Source organism: Arvicola amphibius, chromosome 9, assembly GCF_903992535.2.
Source record: "Arvicola amphibius chromosome 9, mArvAmp1.2, whole genome shotgun sequence".
NCBI classification, from domain to species: Eukaryota; Metazoa; Chordata; class Mammalia; order Rodentia; family Cricetidae; genus Arvicola; species Arvicola amphibius.
This window is the reverse complement of record NC_052055.2, coordinates 100,293,605-100,313,859: the sequence shown is the minus strand read 5'-3', so window position 1 is coordinate 100,313,859 and position 20,255 is coordinate 100,293,605. Positions and strand designations below refer to the sequence as shown.

Sequence of the window (20,255 nt, the reverse complement as noted above, 5' to 3'; positions counted from 1 at the left end):
TGAGGTAGAAACAGACAATAACCTTGAAGGAATGGAAAGACGTCTCAACACTCTGACCTGAAAATCTCTGACCTTCAGGCAAGGTGGGAAATAGGCTCACAGTTTTGGACCTTCATACTAAAGGGCCTTGCAACAGGTAGAATCTGCTCATGGTATTCTCAGGCCTTGTCCCCCGAAAGAGGTCACATGGTTCCTGAGATGACACCAAGAAAGCAAATAAAGAAGGATTTAAAAATAAGGGGCTGCTCTCTTGGATGGATTATTGAGTCTATTGGATGGTATGACTGAAGACTCATGCAGGTGTTTGGTGAAAATGAAACTTGTGTGGTAGAAGGTATGAAAAGTCCGTTTTGCAGAGAAAATTAGCACTAAATTGTGTCCGAGGGCCGTTGCACGGTGAGAGGGAGGCTGTGAATGGCCAGGTGTTCAGCACCATCGAAGTGAAGAAGGCCCTTGCTCAACACTGGATGCCTAGGAAGGACTCCATCCAGCTAAGCCTTCACTCTGTGCCAGGAAGAGACAAAGAGATTCCGAGCTCATGTAACCAACTTCATACTGAATTTGCTGTAACTCGGTTCCAAGCGTGGCAGGGTAGATTACAACACAGACCCCAAATTAGGGTGAATCTCTGTGGGTTTTATCGTTTTTATATACAAAAAAAGATGCAGAATTTGAAATCATGGATTCTTGGTCTGTGATTGCCTTTCAGTACTGTTACAGGCATCTGTGTTTGCCAAAAATACACATTTAGACCTTGTCTCCCCTGAGACAAATCATTCTAACAGATAAAAAGATAGGGTACATCAGCTTCTGCCTTCTACGTTTTGGAATTAAATGCATGAGTCAATGCACCCAGCGTGCGTATTATTTTTTTTTGTCACTTGTTTTTGTTAGTAACAGGACATACAGATTCTCTGACATTTACTGAGTACTGCATTTCTCTTGCAAGGCATTATCTCATTCAAAGGTCGCAGAAATAACAGGAGTGAAGCTCCTATACAGCTTCCTTCTGTAGTGTTGTGGTGATGGCATTCAATGTCCCTGTCATAAAATAAATGTGAAAAGCACCAGAATTATATGACTATACTTCCAAAGACATATACATTTATAATGTTGTTGGTATCACCCCTTTTGGTTTCACATGTATGGGATATATCAGAATGCAGTGACCTATGATGATGTGCATGTGAAATTCACCCCGGAAGAGTGGGCTTTGCTGCACCCTTCCCAGAAGAATCTTTACAAGGATGTGATGCTGGAGACCTTCAGGAACCTCGCTGCTATTGGTAAGATGGTGAAATTTACTTCATGTTTAAAAATGAAGGGACTAGTGTTTCCTGGTTATTGATGGTCTTCTATAATTTGGATTGATAAATACGAAGAGTGTGGTGAATTAATCATTTATGGTGCTAAGGTTCACTAATACCTTAATTTTTCTCAATTTCCAATAATATATACTTTCTGGTATTATTTTTAGGCTGCAATTGGGAAGGTCATGATATCGAAGAGTATTCTCAAAGTTCTAGAAGATGTGGAAGGTAATTTACATATGCAAGATTATATAACTATGCATTTGAAAAAAATATTGTTTCCTGGATGTTTTAAATGAAAGTAACAATATAAAAACCCACAACTTTAAACTGTATTGATGATTATTAAATTCTCCAAAAGCTATATAACCTATTGTCAGGTAGGAAATTTGTGTTTGAAAGGCATTGAGTAAGAAGACAAGGAAAGAGTGCCTCAACAGATGTCACCATTTGAGTCGCAGCTGAGAGCTGTGCTGTAGAACTGAGAGTCTGTTTAGTTTGGTACCACTCTAATTGCCATAGGTCTGCACTTTAACAGGTGATAAGTAGGTGTCCAAAACCTGCTACTAAGCAAGCAGTCCATAGGGAAGCTAGTGTTTTAGATACTGGTGATGAGTTTGCTAAGTATATTGAGTTAGGGAGATAGAGTCAAGGGACAGTTTTTACAGAGAAACTGTAATCCCTATACCACGTGTCTATGGGGAACAGAGAGTCACACTGTGTAAACGCAATGTGGAAACCTTTTATTTGTTATTCTTCCTTTAACAGGGACATCATTTCCCACCCTAGATAGAAAGCATATGAGCATAGGTATACAGAAAGAAGTTACACTATCTCTCTCAGAACAATCTGAAGAGATGTAGTAGTCTCTATTTATACTGGACTTGATGATTGTGGTTCAAAGTTATAAGTAATTGATTTTCCAGCTTCACTGAGAATACATTAACAAACTGACAATTCAGAAAAGCTTACAAGTACTAGGTATTTGTAAACACTTCTGTTTGTCATGAGTCACTTTGCAAATGTAGTTTGAGACTCACATTCTTGGAGAATATATGAATATAATAAGTGTGTTAATGCTCTGAGTTTTTCCAGTGCTCTTCACATATGTGAAAAATCTCATATAGAAAAAAAAGAAGCTCTGAATACTAACCATGTAATAAAAGCTTACCATGAAAGGCATCTTCAAAGATGCAAAACAACTCTTAATAAAATATAAACCATGAGTTTAAACAAAGTGATAAAACCTTAACTTCTAGGGGGCTGGAGACATGGCTCAGTGGTTAAGAGCATTGCCTGCTCTTCCAAAGGTCCTGAGTTCAATTCCTGGCAACCACATGGTGGCTCACAAACCTTAACTTCTGAATTCTCTTTAAAATGTTAAGGCTCAGAGGCTAAGAGCACTGGTTGTTCTTCCTGAGGTCCTGCATTCCATCCCCAGCCACCACATGGTGGCTCACAACCAATTGTAAGGAGATCTGGTGTCCTCTGTACTGAAGTGAACAGGCAGGAGGAACATTGTACACATAATGAAATTAGACCAAACTGTAAAATTAATTTATACCGACGTAAAGATTTACCAGTGTAATGAATGTGGTAAAACTTTTACTTGTGCCAAGTAACCTTCTGAATGTAGTTAATGTGTTCATTCCTTTAATCATTACAGTCCTCTTGAATGGCATGAGAGGATTCACATGGAAGAGAAGCCCTGTGAAGCTCTTCAAGATGATGAATCCACTGCATGTCATAGTCGACTGCGACTATATAAAAGAGCACATACCGGAGAGAAGCCCTACAAATGCCATCAGTGTAGAAAAGCTTTTACATCTCCCATTGGTCTTCAAGTGCATAAAAGAACACATACAGGAGAGAAACCTTACAAATGTAAGCACTGTGATAAAGCTTTTGCATATCTTAGTTATGTTATAATTCATGAAAGAATACATACAGGAGAGAAACCTTACAAATGTAAGCACTGTGATAAAGCTTTTGCATATCTTAGTTATGTTATAATTCATGAAAGAATACATACAGGAGAGAAACCCTACAAATGTAATCAGTGTGCTAAAGCTTTTATAACTTCCAGTGATCTTCAAAAGCATAAAAGAACACATACTGGAGAGAAACCCTACAGATGTCATCAGTGTGGTAAAGCATTTACATATTCTAGTGGTCTTCAAAAGCATAAAAAAAAGCATACAGGAGAGAAACCATACAAATGTAATCAGTGTGCTAAAGCTTTTATAACTTCCAGTGATCTTCAAAAGCATAAAAGAACACATACTGGAGAGAAACCCTACAGATGTCATCAGTGTGGTAAAGCATTTACATATTCTAGTGGTCTTCAAAGGCATAAAAAAAAGCATACAGGAGAGAAACCATACAAATGTAAGCAGTGCGATAAAACTTTTGCATATCATAGTTATGTTCTAATTCATGAAAGAACACATACTGGAGAGAAACCCTGAGTGTAATCAGTGTGGTAAAGCTTTTATACATTCCGGTCATCTTCATAGGCATTCAAGAACACATACAGGGGAGAAACCTTATAAATGTAATTATTGTGATAGAGCTTTTGCATATTCTCATAATGTTCTAACTCATGAAAGAACACACACTGGAGAGAAACCTTACAAATGCAACCAGTGTGGTGAAGCTTTGGCATATTATAGTGTTCTAATTCGTGAAAGAACACATACTGGAGAGAAACCCTTATGAAGGTAATCAGTGTGGTAAAGCCTTTTCACATCAGAATCTTCTCCAAATACATAAAAGTATCCATATGGGGGAGAGAAAAATTATCACTGTAATCAATGCGATAAAGCCTTTATATATCACAGTAGTCCTCTAAGGCATAAAAGACATAACAGAAAGAAACCCTATGAATGAAATCAGTGAAGTAATACATTTGCAATTCATATTAATCTCCAAATATAAAGGAACACATACCGGAAAGAAACCCCATGAATGTGACTAATGTTGAAAAACCTATGTATGTATCAGAAGTCTTCAAATTCATGAGAAAATATACTGTACAGACACCTTATAAATATAGTCAGTGTGATTTTTTTATTTTATGGTACTTTTTCTATAAGAATAAGGTTTTAGTGAAAAATTGGTTAAAATCTTTTCATATTATTCTTAGAGGAATACTGAAAAGATTCTAACTACTTCTGATTTTGTTAATTTGGATATTCTCTCTCTGCCCTTTGGTTAGGTTGGATAAAGGTTTGTCTTTTATTATGATATTTTAAGTAAAATCTTTTCTCACTTTCCATAGCACCCCCAATCTCCCTCCCTCCCCTCCTGCCATTCTACACTTCCACCCACCTCACCCTCATCCACTTCCCAGAACTGGTTCGGCTTCCCCATGGGGAGTCTACAAAATCTGACACTTCAAGCCAAGACCAAAGGACTCTGTCCTCTATCTAGGCTGAGCAATGTATCCCTTCAAAGAGAATGTGCTCCCAGAGGCCAGATCAAGCATTAGGGACAAGTCTTTGTCACACTGACACTAGTCCCAGAGAAAGTCCAAGCTTCATAATTGTCCCCCACTTTCAGTGGGCCTAGTTTGGTCCTATGTAGATTCCCCAACTATCAGTCCAGAGGCAGTAAGCTCTCACTAGCTCTGCTCAACTGTTTCTGTGGATATTACTAATGTGATCTTGACCACTTTGCTCATCACTCCTCCTTCCCTTGGGCTGGTCTCCAGTAGTTTGGCCCAGCACTTTGCTATAGATCTCTATCTGCTTCTATGAGTTGCTGGATAAACATTCTATGATGACAAGGAAGTCATCAGTTTGATTACAGGGAAAAGCCAATTTAGGCATCTCCTCCACTGTTGCTTAGGGATTTCGATGGGGTTATGCTTTTGGATTTCCAGGAGTTTCCCAAGAGCCATGTTTCTCACAGGCCTTTCAACAACTCCCTCAGTCTAGATACCACTTTCCTTTCTCTCCCTCCCTGTTCTTCCCCTCTTTTGAGCATCCCGTTCCCTCATGATCTCCTTCTTCTTCTCACCTTCCCTTGCACTTCCTCTACCTAATTCCCCCCCCCAGCCCCCCAACTCCCAATTTTCTAGGGGATCTTGTGTGTGTCTCCTTCCCAGAAGGAACCATGTATATTTCTTTCTGGGTTCTTCTTGTTATCTGACTTTTCTGGGACTGTAGGATGGCTTTCCATTGGTTTATGTCTAATACCCACTTATGAGTGAGTATATACAGTGTCTATCTGGATCTGGGTTACCTTACTCATGATGATTATTGAAAGACAATGTGGCATATTTGTACAATGGAGTACTACTCAGTGGTAAATAAAACAATGACATCTTGAAATTTGCATGGCTTCCTATTTTTTCAAAGTCAGTGTTGTTGAGTTTTCCCATTTTCTTTTATCATTTTAAAAAGTTAAAAATTGATGTTACTTTTAAATCTATTATTCAACACAAGAAACTCTGCTCAAATCACTCTTTGTTTCTGTTCCCCAATGGTTTGCCGTCATTAAGAACTTGAGTCCACTTTTCTCCAGTGGTTGTTATTTATTTCTATTTGGAGCAATGCCAATGTCACATGTAACCTATGCTTGCCTCAAACTGTGCAGCTGAGAATTGCTTTCAGCACCAATCTTGTCTCTGCTTCAAAGTGCAATGAAGACACGTGTGTCAGTCATTCCAAGAGTGGGTCTTGATTGGACACAGAGAAGGAAGAAGTTACAGGGGGAGGAGTGTCCTCCAGTTTCTCTGTTTTTCACTGGGAACTTTGATTGAGTTCACTGTCCACTTTAAAGGAGGTGTGGTAACCGTGCAGAAGCAGAGGAGTAAGAAAGAGGGTAAAAGCTTCGTGTTTTGTCAGTAGTTGATTTCAGCTATGAGCGATGAGATCATCAATCTCAGATGAGCCATAAATGTCCTGACTCGCCACAGACCAGGCAATCAAGAATCTAGATAAAGAACAGAACTTATTGTAAAACTAAGTTACAGTAGAAACATTAGTTCACCCAAAATAGAAGATCTGGGTAAAATCGTGTGGCCCTGTCTACCAGGGCTGTGGTTTTCCTGGCTGAAGAAACACAGTTGGAGAGAAAAGGTGTGTGTGCTCTGTGGTGTGCTCGTGTGCTCTAACTCAAATCCTCAGTCTGTGCACCACATGGCCATGGAGCCTGTTACAATTTTTTTTTCCTGGGATTTTTGGAATTACATCTGCATCATTCCCACCATCACTTTCCTACCTCCAAGCACAAGAAGGTCAGTCCTTACAGGCTGAGCCTTGGCCGGTCAGTGACAGGGAAAATGAGACAGGAGACTGAGTGTCCCAATCGCTTTTACTGGGAAGTGACAACGCAGAGACACTTCTGTAAGGAAGGAAATGCACTGTCCACACGAGTGTTATGAGCACAGCACAGAAAGGGGAGGGCAGTTAGAAGCGTGAAGATTTATCAGTATTTTATGCATTTGGGATCGCCAACGTTCAATCAGTTAATCAATTATATGTGATGCAAAATGCTCCAGGTGGCCCTTTTTGGGGGTCCAAAGTCAAGTTTGTTGGCAGGAGACTAACGTTTCCTCATTGAAATATTAGGTCTGCATCCAGGACAGAGATTCTATTCTCTTGACAAAGGGACTTTTTCTCTAGCAGATCTTTAAATTTTCTGCTTCCTAAGGCCCTTATAAACACTTAACTTCAAAGATCAGAGCTCCCAAACAGTTATGTCATCTTTGGCCTCTACCAAGGAGGCATATCTTTTTTTTTCTCATTTTTTTATTAAAAATTTCCATCTCCTCCCCCTTCCCTCCCCTCCCTTCCACCCATACCCCCACTCCCTCCCTCTCCAAGCCAAAGAGCCATCAGGGTTCCCTTCACTATGTTAAGTCCAAGGTCCTCCCAGCTCCCCCTAAGTCCAGGAAGGTGAGCAACCAAACTGACAAGGCTCACAGTGAGCCCGTCCATGCTGTAGAGATCAAGCTCATCGCCGTTGTCCTTGGTTTCTCAGTCCTCCTCCACCGTCAGCCACATTCAGAGAGTCCGGTTTGGTCGCCTGTTCCATCAGTCCCATTCCAACTGGACTTGGTGGTCTCCCGTTAGATCTGTCCCACCATCTCAATGGGTGAACGCACCCCTCACGGTCCTGACTTCCTTGCTCATGATCTCCCTCCTTTTGCTCCTCATCAGGACCTTGGGAGCTCAGTCCGGTGCTCCTATGTGGGGCTCTGTCATTTTCTCCATCCAACGCCAGGTGAAGGTTCTATGGTGATATGCAAGATATTCATGAGTATGACAATAGGATCTGGACATTTCTGGCACCCTCTCCTCAGCTGCCCAAGGAACTAGCTGGGGGCATCTTCCTGGACACCTGGGAACCCCTCTAGAGTCAAGTCTCTGCCAACCCTAGAATGGCTCCCTTAATTAAGATATATAATTCCTTGTTCCCATATCCACCCTTCCTATATCCCAACCATCCTATTCCCCCAAGCTCTTCCCATCAAGGAGGCATATCTTGATTTTAGACAAGAAAGCAACAAGTTTTATTCTTTTTGGTCTTTGTACCCTAAACTGCCTCATCGATTTCTACCTCCAGTTCCTATCCTACCTCCCTCTGAAGAGGTATCCCTAACTGCTATTGTGGTATTGGGTTGATGCTCTATATGGCTTACAGACAGCTGAATTTGATGAATCTGGTGGCAGTACTGGGATACCATTCTAGAGGGCCTCTCATAGAGTGGAAATTCTCAGATATTGACAGGAAAAGAATTCCTTACTGGTGTCTCAAAAGATCTGCAATGTCCAAAGTCCATAAGATTTCCCTTATGGATTCACAGTAGCCTCCTTCTGTTAGATACTTTTCTATGATATCTATGGTTTGGGTCCAGAGGGAGGAACCCACGATCAGCTTTCGTACACTTCCATGGCTGTTTCATAAGTCAGATGTCAGCATGGTGCCCTTCACGCATGGTGTCTCTCAAGGTCAATTGAGCAACTAGTCTTCAGGGGACACTGGGTATGAGGTGAATGTCAGACTCTTCTAGTCTTTCTTTAAGCAGTTGTCTATCAATGTTGAGGATAAGCCAAAGGCTTTGCTTTATGCACAGTGGGTCCCTTCAAAGCCTTGAAGAAACTTTTTTTCCACATTACCTCTCATATTTGTTGACTACACAATGTTGCAAATTCATGAAGAGGGTCTTTATGGCCTCCTTGACAAGACAGCAAGTGATCAATTGCCCCAGGGACTTAGACCTTATTGATCTTTTAGGGGAGGGGAGAAATAGTCTCTGTTTTAGTCCCTCTAAGCACATTAGAATAGCCTCCAAGAATGACTATGAAACACCCAGAAGACCTGTTTTCACCAGTTCAGTACTTTTAAGTACCGTATAATATTTTGATAGCTAACAATCTCAAAGGAACTCTGAGACACAGGCTGCAAATTCACAGAGAGGACTAAGTGAGGACCAAGAGAGGAGCCCTGAAGCACAGGCTGTGACTGCAGAGAGTGAACCAAGAAAGCGAAGACCAAGAGAGACCTCGGTGGCTCCCTGAGACAGACAGCGACAGTACAGAGCAGACCAAGAACAGTTCCCAAAGACACTGCAAGGGTTGAACCAAGAGGCAAAAAAAAAAAAAAAAAAAAAAACCTGCTGGCAACAACTGGAGGAACAGATGTGTAGGAGCCAATGCAAGAATTCATCCAACAACCTAAAATGCCATATGGTAACACCAGAACCCAGTGGTCCAGTGGTCATATAATGGGAAGACCTGGTCATCCTAAACCAGAAGGAAGAGAAATGAGGATAATTGAGACATTTAAAGAGGAAGTGAAAAATTCCCTTAAGGAAATGGAGGAAAATACAAACAAAAATTGGAAGAAATCAATAAATCTGTCGAAGAAAACCAAGAAAAAAAATCAAACAGGTGAAGCAAACAGATCAAACAGTTCAAGACTTGAGGGCTTAAATAGAAGCAATAATGAAAACACAAACCAAGGGAATTTTTGAATACGAATAATCTGGATAAATGAATAGGAAATACAGAAAAAAGCATAACCAAGAGAATTCAAGAGATGGATGTGAGAATTTCAGGTGTTGAAGATACTGTGGAGGAAATAGATTCATCGGTCAAAGGAAACATTATATCCAAAAAATTCTTAACACAAAACATTCCAGAAATCTGGGACACCATGAAAAGACCAAACCTAAGAATAATAGGGATAGAAGGAGAAGAACTCCAGCTCAAAGGCACAGAAAATATATTCAACAAAATCATAGAGAAAAGTTCCCTAATCTAAAGAAGGATATTTCTATGAAGGTAAAAGAAGCTCACAGAATAACAAATAGACTGGACCAAAAAAGTCCCCTTGCAGCATAATAATAAAACCCCAAAACATACAGAATAAAAAAGAATATTAAGACATGGAAAGGAAAAGTCAAGCAACAAAGCTATCAGAATTACAACCAATTTCTCAATGGAAAACATGAAAGCCAGAACCGCCTGGAAAGATGTGCTGCAGACACTAAGAGATCCTGGAAACAAGCCCAGAATATTATACCCAGCAAAGCTTTCAATTACCATCGATGGAGAAAACAAGATATTCTATGACAAAACCAGATTTACACAATATGTATCCACAAATCCAGCCCTGCAGAAAGTACCACAAGGAAAACTCCAAGCAAAGGAAGCTAACTGCACCATCAAAAATACAGGCAACAGACAACTTCACACCAGCAAACCTCAAAGTAGAAAAACACACCAACACTACCACTGAAAAATAACAGAAATTAGCCATCACTGGTCATTAATATCTCTTAATATCAATGGACTCAATTCACCTATAAAAAGGCACAGACTATGAAAATGTCTACAAAACAGGATGCATATCCACTCTCCCCAAGCAAAGCTCCTTGAGGATCAAAGCTGGTTACTGTACCCCAGCAACAGGGAGCTGGGGTAGGTCCGTGATCATGTCTCACCGTACTGTTTAAATCCTCCTTATTCATGGAATATCAAATATTTCTCACAACCTTGCTAGATGTAGCATTTGGAGTAAAATCACCTATGGCAACATTACTGAGTACTACACAGTGATGGAAAAATGAAGAATTTTCATTTATATAAGAGTGATTCTGTGCCTTCCAACAATTGGTGGAATAAAAAGATGAATGTAGAAAAACAAAAAAACAAAACAAAACAGGATGCATGTTTCTGCTGTAAACAAGAAACACACCGCAACCTCAAGATAAACACTACCTCAGAGTAAAGAGCTGGGAAAAGATTTTTAAATCAAATGAACCTAAGAAACAAGTAGGCGTAACTGCCCTAATATGTAACAAAATAGACTTCAACCTAGTATTAATCAGATAAGATGAAGGACACTTCATACTCATAACAGGAACAAGCCATCAAGATGAAGTCTCAATCTTAAACATCTATGCACCAAATTTAAGAGCAACCACATACGTAAAAGAAACATTACTATAACGTAAACGGCATATCAAACCCCACGTGCTAATAGTAGATTTCAATACCCCATTCTCCACAGTGATTAGGTCAACCAGAAAGAAACTTAACAGAGAAATAAGAGAACTAGCATGTCATGACTCAAATGGTGACTTAGCAGACTTCTACAGAACATTCCACCCAAGCACAAAAGAATATACCTTCTTCTCAGCACCTCATGGAAACTTCTCTAAAACTGACCACACGCTCGGTAACAAAGCAAACCGCAACAGATACAAAAAAATAGGGAAAACCCCCTGTATTTTTATCGGATTATCATGATTTAAAGTTAAAATTTAACAATAATACTTATTGGAAGCTGGGCGTGGTAGCGCATGCCTTTAATCCCAGCACTCGGGAGGCAGAGGCAGGCGGATCTCTGTGAGTTCGAGACCAGCCTGGTCTACAAGAGCTAGTTCCAGGACAGGCTCCAAAGCTACAGAGAAACCCTGTCTCAAAAAACCAAAAAAAAAAAAAAAAATACTTATTGCAGAAAGCCTGCAAACCCATGGAAAAATCAAGAAAGAAATTAAAGACTTCCTAGAATTCAAAGAAAATGAAAACATAAAGTACCCAAACCTGTGGAGCACTATGAAAGCAGTGTTAAGAGGAAAGTTCATAGCAGTAAGGCCTACATAAAGAAAGTGGAGAAATCTCACACTAGTGATGTAACAGCACACCTGAATGCTCTAGAACAAAATAAAACAGACTCACTCAGGAGGAGTAGAAAACAGAAAACAATCAAATTGATCACTGAAAGCAATAAAATAAAAACAAAGATAACAATAAAAAGAATCAATGAAACAAAGAGCTTGTTCTTTGAGAAATTCAACAAGATAGACAAACTCTTATCCAAACTGATCAAAAGGCAGGGAGAGAACATCCATATTAAAAATCGGAAATAAGAACGGGGTCATTACAGATACAGTTCTTCACAGACCTTGAAAGACCAATAATCACCTTCATATGGAAAAACAATAACAACAACAACAACAAACCCAGCATAGCCAAAACAATGCTGTACATTAAAGCAACTTTCAGAGTCACCACTGTCCCTAACATCAAGCAATATTATAGAGCTACAGAATAGAGAACAACATGGTTTTTGCATAAAAACATACAGGCTGACCAATGGAATCAAATTTAAGACCTGGATATTAGTCCACACACATATGAACACTTGAATTTTGACAAAGATGCCAAAAAATGTACAATGGAAAAAAGAAAGCATCTCAACAAATGATGTTGGCATTACTGGATGTCAACACATAGAAGAATGCAAATAAAACCATACATATCCCATGCACAAAACTCAAATCCAAATGGATTAAAGACAATAGAAATCCAACAACACTGAACCCGATAGAAGAGAGTGGGAAGAAGCCTTCAATGCATGGGCACAGGAAACCACTTCCTAAATATAACACCAGTAGCACAGACTCTGAGAGCAATAATAAATAAATGGGACCTCCTGAAACTGAGAAGCTTCTGTAATGCAAAGGAAACAGTCAATAAGACAAAAAGGCAGCCAACTGAATGGGAAACGATGTTCACCAACCCCACATGAGACAAAAGACTGATCTCCAAATTCAAAATAAATTCCAGTTGGATCCTAAACCTAAATGTTACAATTTACAAGCGCAGAACTTCTGGAAGATACTACAGAGACCACAGTTCTCAGAGTTTGGCAAATCTACCTTCCATAGTGACAATACAAGCACTTATAGGCACCAGCATTTTCCAGAAACATCAGCAAGAAGGTCAATTCCAAATATGATCCCCTTCCAAATTCTCTTCACAGATGCAGCCTGAAGAGTTACATTTATCGGAGGATGCTGCCTCAGCCCACGGAATGATAAGGATCATGGGCGAATCATGCAGGAACAGCAGAAACATGCCAAACTAAGCAACTGCCCACTACCTCCCACCCAGACAAGGGCGGACCCATCACATGGGCTCTAATGACTCAGCCGGCTGCACACAGTTTGGCGATCATGGTCCCTTGCTTACCATGGCCTGCCAGGATTCCTTGTTTGATGACAGATGCCATGATCACCATGGCCTGGCTGCACAGCTCAACCACGCTCTACCCAAAAGGAGCCCAAGATGAAGTGAACAAGGCAACTTCCAATTTCCTCAGAACAAACCAGTCCGGAAACCGGAAGAACACTCCCATCTGACTGGCGGGTCATCTGAAGCCTCCGATTGGCTAGTGATGTCTGAGTGACAGGACATAGTGAGCAGGGCGGATACAACACAATGATTGTCAACTATAGCTTCCCTTCTAAGCACAGAAATATCCCTTATATGCTGGAAATTTTTGCCAAATTCAACAGCAAGTCTCTTGTTAATGTGAACCAATGGGTTCTGTTTTTTAATATTCAGATTGAGGCTAATCAGACAATTTTACACAAAACAAACAGAGGTTAACTCAATAATATCACTAAAAAACGTTTCAAAGGCATTGGGCTGATAATCTTAGCCTCTCGTCAGGAAAAATTTGGGTTCTTGGGATCTGATGCAAATCCTGTATAAAGGTTATGGATTCATACCATTACCAGCTGACCCAAGCATATTCCTGATTTCAGAGAATGATACTGTTTCTTTCTTTATACATTAGGGCCTAAGAGAAATGCTTCCAAGTCATAGACAGGCTGACAAATTTGGAGAGATCTCGTTTCTCAAGAATGTCTGGAAATTCTGCACTTTTCATTAGAATTTACCTGTAAAATACATTTTGAGATTATTTGTAGAGATTTTATGGCATCTCACATACTTGGTAGCACTGCTCTGCGAAACGGTAATTTCGAAGAGCAGAATTGATGACATAAAAGATTTACCAATGGTTAGAAGATAGGAAGAGACACAAGGTAGAATTTAGCTAAGGGAGGACTGTCTCTAAAAGACCCAGAAAGTAAGTAGTATGCCAAGAAGTCCTGGTTGAGATTAGGATGCTAGGGTGTAAATGTTTATTCACCTTTTGTGTATGTTGTTATTGGTCACATTTCTGTGTTAAAGACAACAAACTGAGTGTTTATGGTGGAGATGTAAGAGAAACACTCTGTATAAAGCTCTTTCTATAATAAGCTGGAGCACCATAGTTTTGAAAGGAATTTCTGAGATTTCTTATACTGGATGATAGTTTTTTTTTTTTTTTTTTTTGGTTTCCCTGTAGTTTCTAGAGCCTGTCCTGGAACTAGCTCTTGTAGACCAGGCTGGCCTCGAACTCAGAGATCCGCCTGCCTCTGCCTCCCGAGTGCTGGGATTAAAGGTGTGCGCCACCACCGCCTGGCCTGGATGATGTTTTTAAAATGTATTTGCTGTTTCTTTATTGCCTATATACGCCCAATAAAAGCCAAAAACATAGTTATAGTAGTGATACTAGATACTAAATAAAGAATGCCTCGTGTTTTTGCTAAGGTTTAGTTTTACAATTTGTACCTAGGAAATAGTAATTTATTGCATTGTCTAATATACAGTTTCCAGTTAGCTTTCTTATTATTTAATTGCTGCTGTTCAGCACTATCTTTTTTTTTTTTTTCTTTTCGAGACAGGGTCTCTCTGTAACTTTGGAGCCTGTCCTGTAACTAGCTCTTGTAGACCAGGCTGGTCTCGAACTCACACAGATCCGCCTGCCTCTGCCTCCTGAGTGCTGGGATTAAAGGCGTGCGCCACCACCGCCCGGCTGTTCAGCACTATCTTAAGGCAATAAGGTGGTATCATCCTATAATCAGCTGTGCCTGCTTACAAAGGAAAATAAACACCACATTTGCTGTCTGTTGATAGTCGATAATAAAGGAGGTATTATAAAAAGAAAGCAGTGCACAAAAGGAAATTTGGAAGAACATATGCATGGAAATATTTTTAGTAAAGAAAGACTTACATATATTAAGATGATAATGACTGCTTCTAGAAACCAAAAGACTGGAAAGCATTTGCAAGTTATGAAGATCTAAGTCAGTTGTTTTTGGTAAATAAAAGATGACATTTAGACATAAATTATTCTATTAACTTTGGCAAGTTCAGATATAAAATACTTTGAAATGTATGTCAAACAAAACTTTATTTATGTCTATCAAAATATTATATAGTAATTAAAAGAACTAAACTGGTAAAAACGGATCATCTGTGTCTCATTATATTTGTCCCCTTCCAGAAAAGTTTCAATGAGTTCTAAGATGTTGGGGCCAATGGTCACTCATTGTCTTGTTCAAGGAGGCCATAGAGACCCACTCAATGTATTTGAAACATTGTCCAGTCTAAAAAAGAAGGGTCATTTTGAAACATATTTCCTCTAGGCTTCAGAGGAAGCCACTGTGCATTAAGAAAGCCTTTGCCTTATCCTCACATTGATGGATAACTGCTAAAGAAAGGGTATAAGAGTCTGACTTTTTCCTCATACTCAGTGTACCCTAGGACTAGTTGCTCAATTGGTCCTGAGAGAAGCCATGTGGGATGAGCATCATAGTGACATTTGACTGATGAAACAGTTATGAAAAGGCATTAAAGTTGATTGTGGGTACCTCACTCTGGATACGACCATTGATGTCATGACGAAATATCTAATAGATGTGGGCTACTGTGAGCCCTTTGGGAATATCTTATGGACTTTGGACATTGTAGACCTTTTGAGACACCAATAAATCAATTCCTTTCTTGTCAATATCTGAGAATTTGAACTTTGTGAGTGGCCCTCTGGAACGGTTTCCCAACACTGCCACCAGATTACACATATTCTGGTGTATATTGTAATAAACAATATAGACCAATCACACAATAGCAGTTAGGTTTATCTCTTCAGAGGGAAGTGGGATAACAATTGGAGGTAGAAATCGACTAGGCAGTTTAGTGTGAAAAGACCCCAAAGAAAAGTTAACTAGAGGTTTTCTTAGCTAAAAGTCAGGCATGTCACTGGGATTCTTAGCTGTTTTATCCTTGCCAGACGCCAAAGATGCCAAAAATGTTTTGGGAGCTCTGATCTTTGAAGCTAAGCAATTATAGGGGCCTTAGGAAATTTAAAGATCTGTGAAGAGAAAAAGTCCCTTAGTCAAGAGTATAGAATCTCTGTTCTGAGTGCAGACCTAACAGTGCAGTGGGGATATTGATAATTACTTAAAGTCTCTCTTGTCACAATCCCCTGATTATCCTAAGCATGTCCATTACATACATCAAGGATTAGGCATTGTAAGTGATCATCGGGTCGTTTTAGTTTGTTTAAAAATGCTGTTATCCTTCCTTTTCTGTTTGTAGTAGGACAGACTTCACTTGGATTAACAAACAAGTAGTCCCTGCAAAAACATCCTAGAAGCTACTGGAAGGGCTTTGCCATTCCAGTCCACACTCTATCCAGATTGTTGACCTGTCTGTGTGTGCACAGTGCAGTCACATTAAAATCAATACAGCCTCCCATAGCCAGGAGTGCAGAGCCTATGACCCCCGCAAGGGAATCCACATTCAGGATGACTTCGAAGTGAAGAACCACTGCCAGTGGTTCACCCCATGAAGTGCCAGAACCACAGACTGGCTCAGAGTCCACCCCAGTCCCAGAGCTCTGCAGATTTGCTTCTCCTTGGGAGACAATGTTAAAGCATAAAATTTCTCTCCCTCCTTCCTGCTCATCCCCTATTGTACTGCGATTTCACCAGCTTCAACGTTGGTCAATGAAATCAGTTCTTGTACAAGACACTCTTCATTTGTAAGTTTCCATTAAATATTAGAGAGATGTGAGGAATTCATTTTCTGGCTATTTATCCTTATTACTGATCAGGCAAGGCCAGTGCTGGAAGGAGCTACAGGACGAAGTTTCCTAACAGCAATGGACCACAGAGGCAGGATTAAGTGTTTAAAACATCTCTCTGTTGTATTGTGTATGGCAAGTCTTGAGTGGAGGAGGTAATGTATTAAACGGAAATGAATAAATCAATAGCACTTGACAAAAAAAGAATAAAATTCTTACTGATCGAGAAACATGAGAAAACAGAAATAGAGATTAGAGAAATAATGCACTTAATAAAAATGAATTGTGAAAATTAAAAACCAAAATTTAGTATTTAAAATGGTAAAAAATAATTTTAGGTTAAAATGCTTAATCTATATTGATTTTGAAAAAATTTAGGTACTTCCTAAGTAGAGTGTACTTGGCTGATTTTTGTTTTGTTTTGTTTTTTACCCTTTTTACTCTTTTGGTCTTTGTTCATTGGACTTCTGGGTACTCACAACACAGCACCCAAATTGCTGTGGGAACTCCTTCAACCAATATCCTTATGATACTGACACATTTTTGGCATGGACTCATGTACTATAAATTCAGACAAGAAGCATGCATGTGTCTCTTGGCTGCAGGATCTGTGTCCAGTTCCCAGTGCTTCAGAGAAGTGTGGATCACTGCTATTTCTGTGAGTTTATACCCAGGTAAATAAACCTTTGCTATATTCCATTCTGGGCGATTGTGGGACTCCTTTGTATATCAACAAATTATCAGATACTTTCTGAGACATGAATCCACAAAAGACCTATAAAAGCTTAAGGGAAAAAAAAGATCCACAAAAATGGATACCAAGCACAGATTCTTGGTAGCCACATTTTTTTTTCAGATATGTTCTGTTTGTTGTGTACAAGAAATGGCACAGCTCCTTTAAGAGAAAACTTCCTGGGGCATGCTGGCATCTGATGACAGTAGCAGAGGCATCTATCTATGTGTCTGTTAGGGTCCTCATTGTTGTCTAGGTTCTCTGAGGTTGTGATTTGTTGGCTGGTTTTCTTTGTTTTATGTGTAGAACCCACTTATGAGTAAGTACATGTAATAATTGTCTTTCTGGGTCTGGGGTACTTCAATCAAATTGATGTTTTCTAGCTCCATCAATTTGCCTACAAAATTGAAGATGATGTTATTTTTTTCTGCTGTGTAAATGTACCACATTTTCCTTATCTATTCTTAAGTTGAGGGTCATTGTTTCCAAGATCTGGCTATGACAAACAATGCTGCTATGAACATGGTTGACCACATATCCTTGTGGCATGATTGATAAGTAATACCACTTTGGGGTATATATGAAAAAATGTTTTTTTCTTTGTATCTAAAAGCCAAATATGAGTGAGTACATATAATATTTTATAATAAAATTCTTAGTGAATGGGAAAGGCTGAAAATAGAAACAATAGAGTTTAGAGCAATAATAAAGTAAAAATGAAATTTAAATAATTCTGCCTAGAGTTGGCTAGTTAAAAAGATAAAAATAATTGTAAGAGCACATAGCTAAACTCAATTTGAAAAAGAGTAGGAAATTTCCTTGTTGAGAGATGACCATGACTTGTCTGTATGACTGTATGACTTTGTCCCATGTAAAATTTTAGCTGCTGAGTTCCTATAAGCTGACAAAGAATGACAGCCAATGGCTTGTGTCTCAAACCTCTCAGCAGACTTAACTGTGTCACCCAGGTTTGCACACATCTGCATGGGAGAGTGTGCTACTTGGAATCTAATACTCACTGGTTAAATGTACTATCCCATTATTGTACGCCCACCAATAATATCTGTCATTATTCACATGGAAGGAATTAATACATGCTGGGAAATTACACACAGTCACTTGCCATGCCCCATCATGCCCTCTTTATGATCTCGAGCTCTGTGATCTAGGTGTTCCTAGTCTGTTTGTCAGTGCTATGTACACAGGACACTGCCCTTCCTCTTCTGGTCTGAAGGGAGAGTCATGCTCCACATGCAAATTCTTTTTGTTTTTGATGTTATTGTTATTCCTGCAATAGACAGTCCACTATGTGACTTCAACTGGTAATTTTCAAACTCCTTGGTGCTGCAATGGTGTAATCCCAAAATTTAGGATGGTTAGTCAGGGAGATAGCAAGGACAATGCCCTGTGGCTCTACAACAGGGTTCAAATCCATCTTAATGAACACTGAAGACCTTGACACAAAACTCCTTTTCAAACAGGTTTAACATGAAGTGGTTCAAAAATTAACATTTTTTATGGCACACTGGAACTTAATGCTGATTGTCACCATATAAGAGCCCCTTGAGCAGTGTACTGGAAGCCTGATCTTTGGTATGAAGACGGGATGGTTTTGGCCCACTTAATCGGATTTTTTCCTTTTTTATGCAAATGTGGATTAATGGCTGATTGATGCTATTGAACAATTATTTACATATTATCTTTTTAAAAATTTATTAGATTTTTTTTTAAAAAAATACCAATCCAAGTTTCTACTCCCTCCCCTTCTCCCATTCCCTCCATAAACATTCCCACCCCACCCCATTCCACTCCTCAGAGAGGGTAAGGCATACTGCTAGTGGAAAGTTCCAAGAGCTTTCCTAATGAATATTGGCTGTGCAAGGTATACATCCCAAGACAATAGGATCCCCAAAATCCAATACATGAAGTAGGGATAAGTCCTGGTGCCACTGCCAGTGGGCCCTCAGTGTGCCCTAGCCATGCATCTGTCAACAACACTCAAGGAGAATAGTTTGGTCTTCTGTTTGTTCTATCCCATTTCAGCTGGAATTAGTGAGCTCCCATTAGCTCAGGTAAGGTGTTTTAGAGGGTAAACCATCATGGTCTTGACCTCTTTGCTCATATTCTCAATCCTTCCACTCTTCATCTGGACACTGGGGGCTCAGTCCAGTGCTCTGATGTGGGTCTCTGACTCTACCTCCATCAGTTGCTGGATGAGAGCTCAATGGTGATCTTTACATTTTGCCTTAATAATCTCTATCAGGCATGGTTTTCATACTACTTATCTTTCTGGTATTAGAGGCTGTAATCCTTTAGCTAAATTTTACTTTATGTGACCTAATGTCTTTTTAATGTTTGGTAAAGCCTTATATATAATCAATTCTATTACCAACATTTCTAATCTTCTTTATCAGTTTAGCAGTGGAAAGCTACTCGACACAGGAGGTATCATTTAAAAGCTCCACCAAATAAAATAGAGATGGAGCATAAACCTAAATATTCAATTTTACTAGTGCAGAAATTCTGGAAGATACTAGAGAGACCAGGCTTCTCTTACTTTGGCAAATCTTCGTTCCACAGTATAATACAAGCACTACAGGCACCAACATTTCACAGTAAAGTCAACAAGAAGGGCTTTTCTAAACACGATTCCACTCCCAATGCTCTTCGCAGAAGCAGAGAGCAGAGTTAAATTATTCAGAGAATGCTGTTTTGGGGCAGGGAATCACAAGGACCACACAGAAACCATGGAGAATCAAGCAGAAACATGCCAAACTCAGCAAATGCCCACTAGCTCCCACCCAAACAAGGGAGGACCCAGCACATGGGTTCCAGTATTTCAGCCAGCTGCTCCACCCAGTCTGGGGACAGTGATGCATCATTCACCATGGCCTGCCACTTTTACTTCTCCGAGGACAGCTCCCCATATCTCACCATGGCCTGGCTGCAGAGCTCAGCCATGCTCTCTGCACATGGAGCCCACGGTGTAGCAG

General features: G+C 39.7%; 1 pseudogene; it reads left to right on the top strand.

Moving 5' to 3' along the window:
* Positions 1–1,141: 1,141 nt before the first annotated feature.
* Positions 1,142–20,252, top strand: LOC119823770 (annotated as a pseudogene).
* Positions 20,253–20,255: the final 3 nt, after the last annotated feature.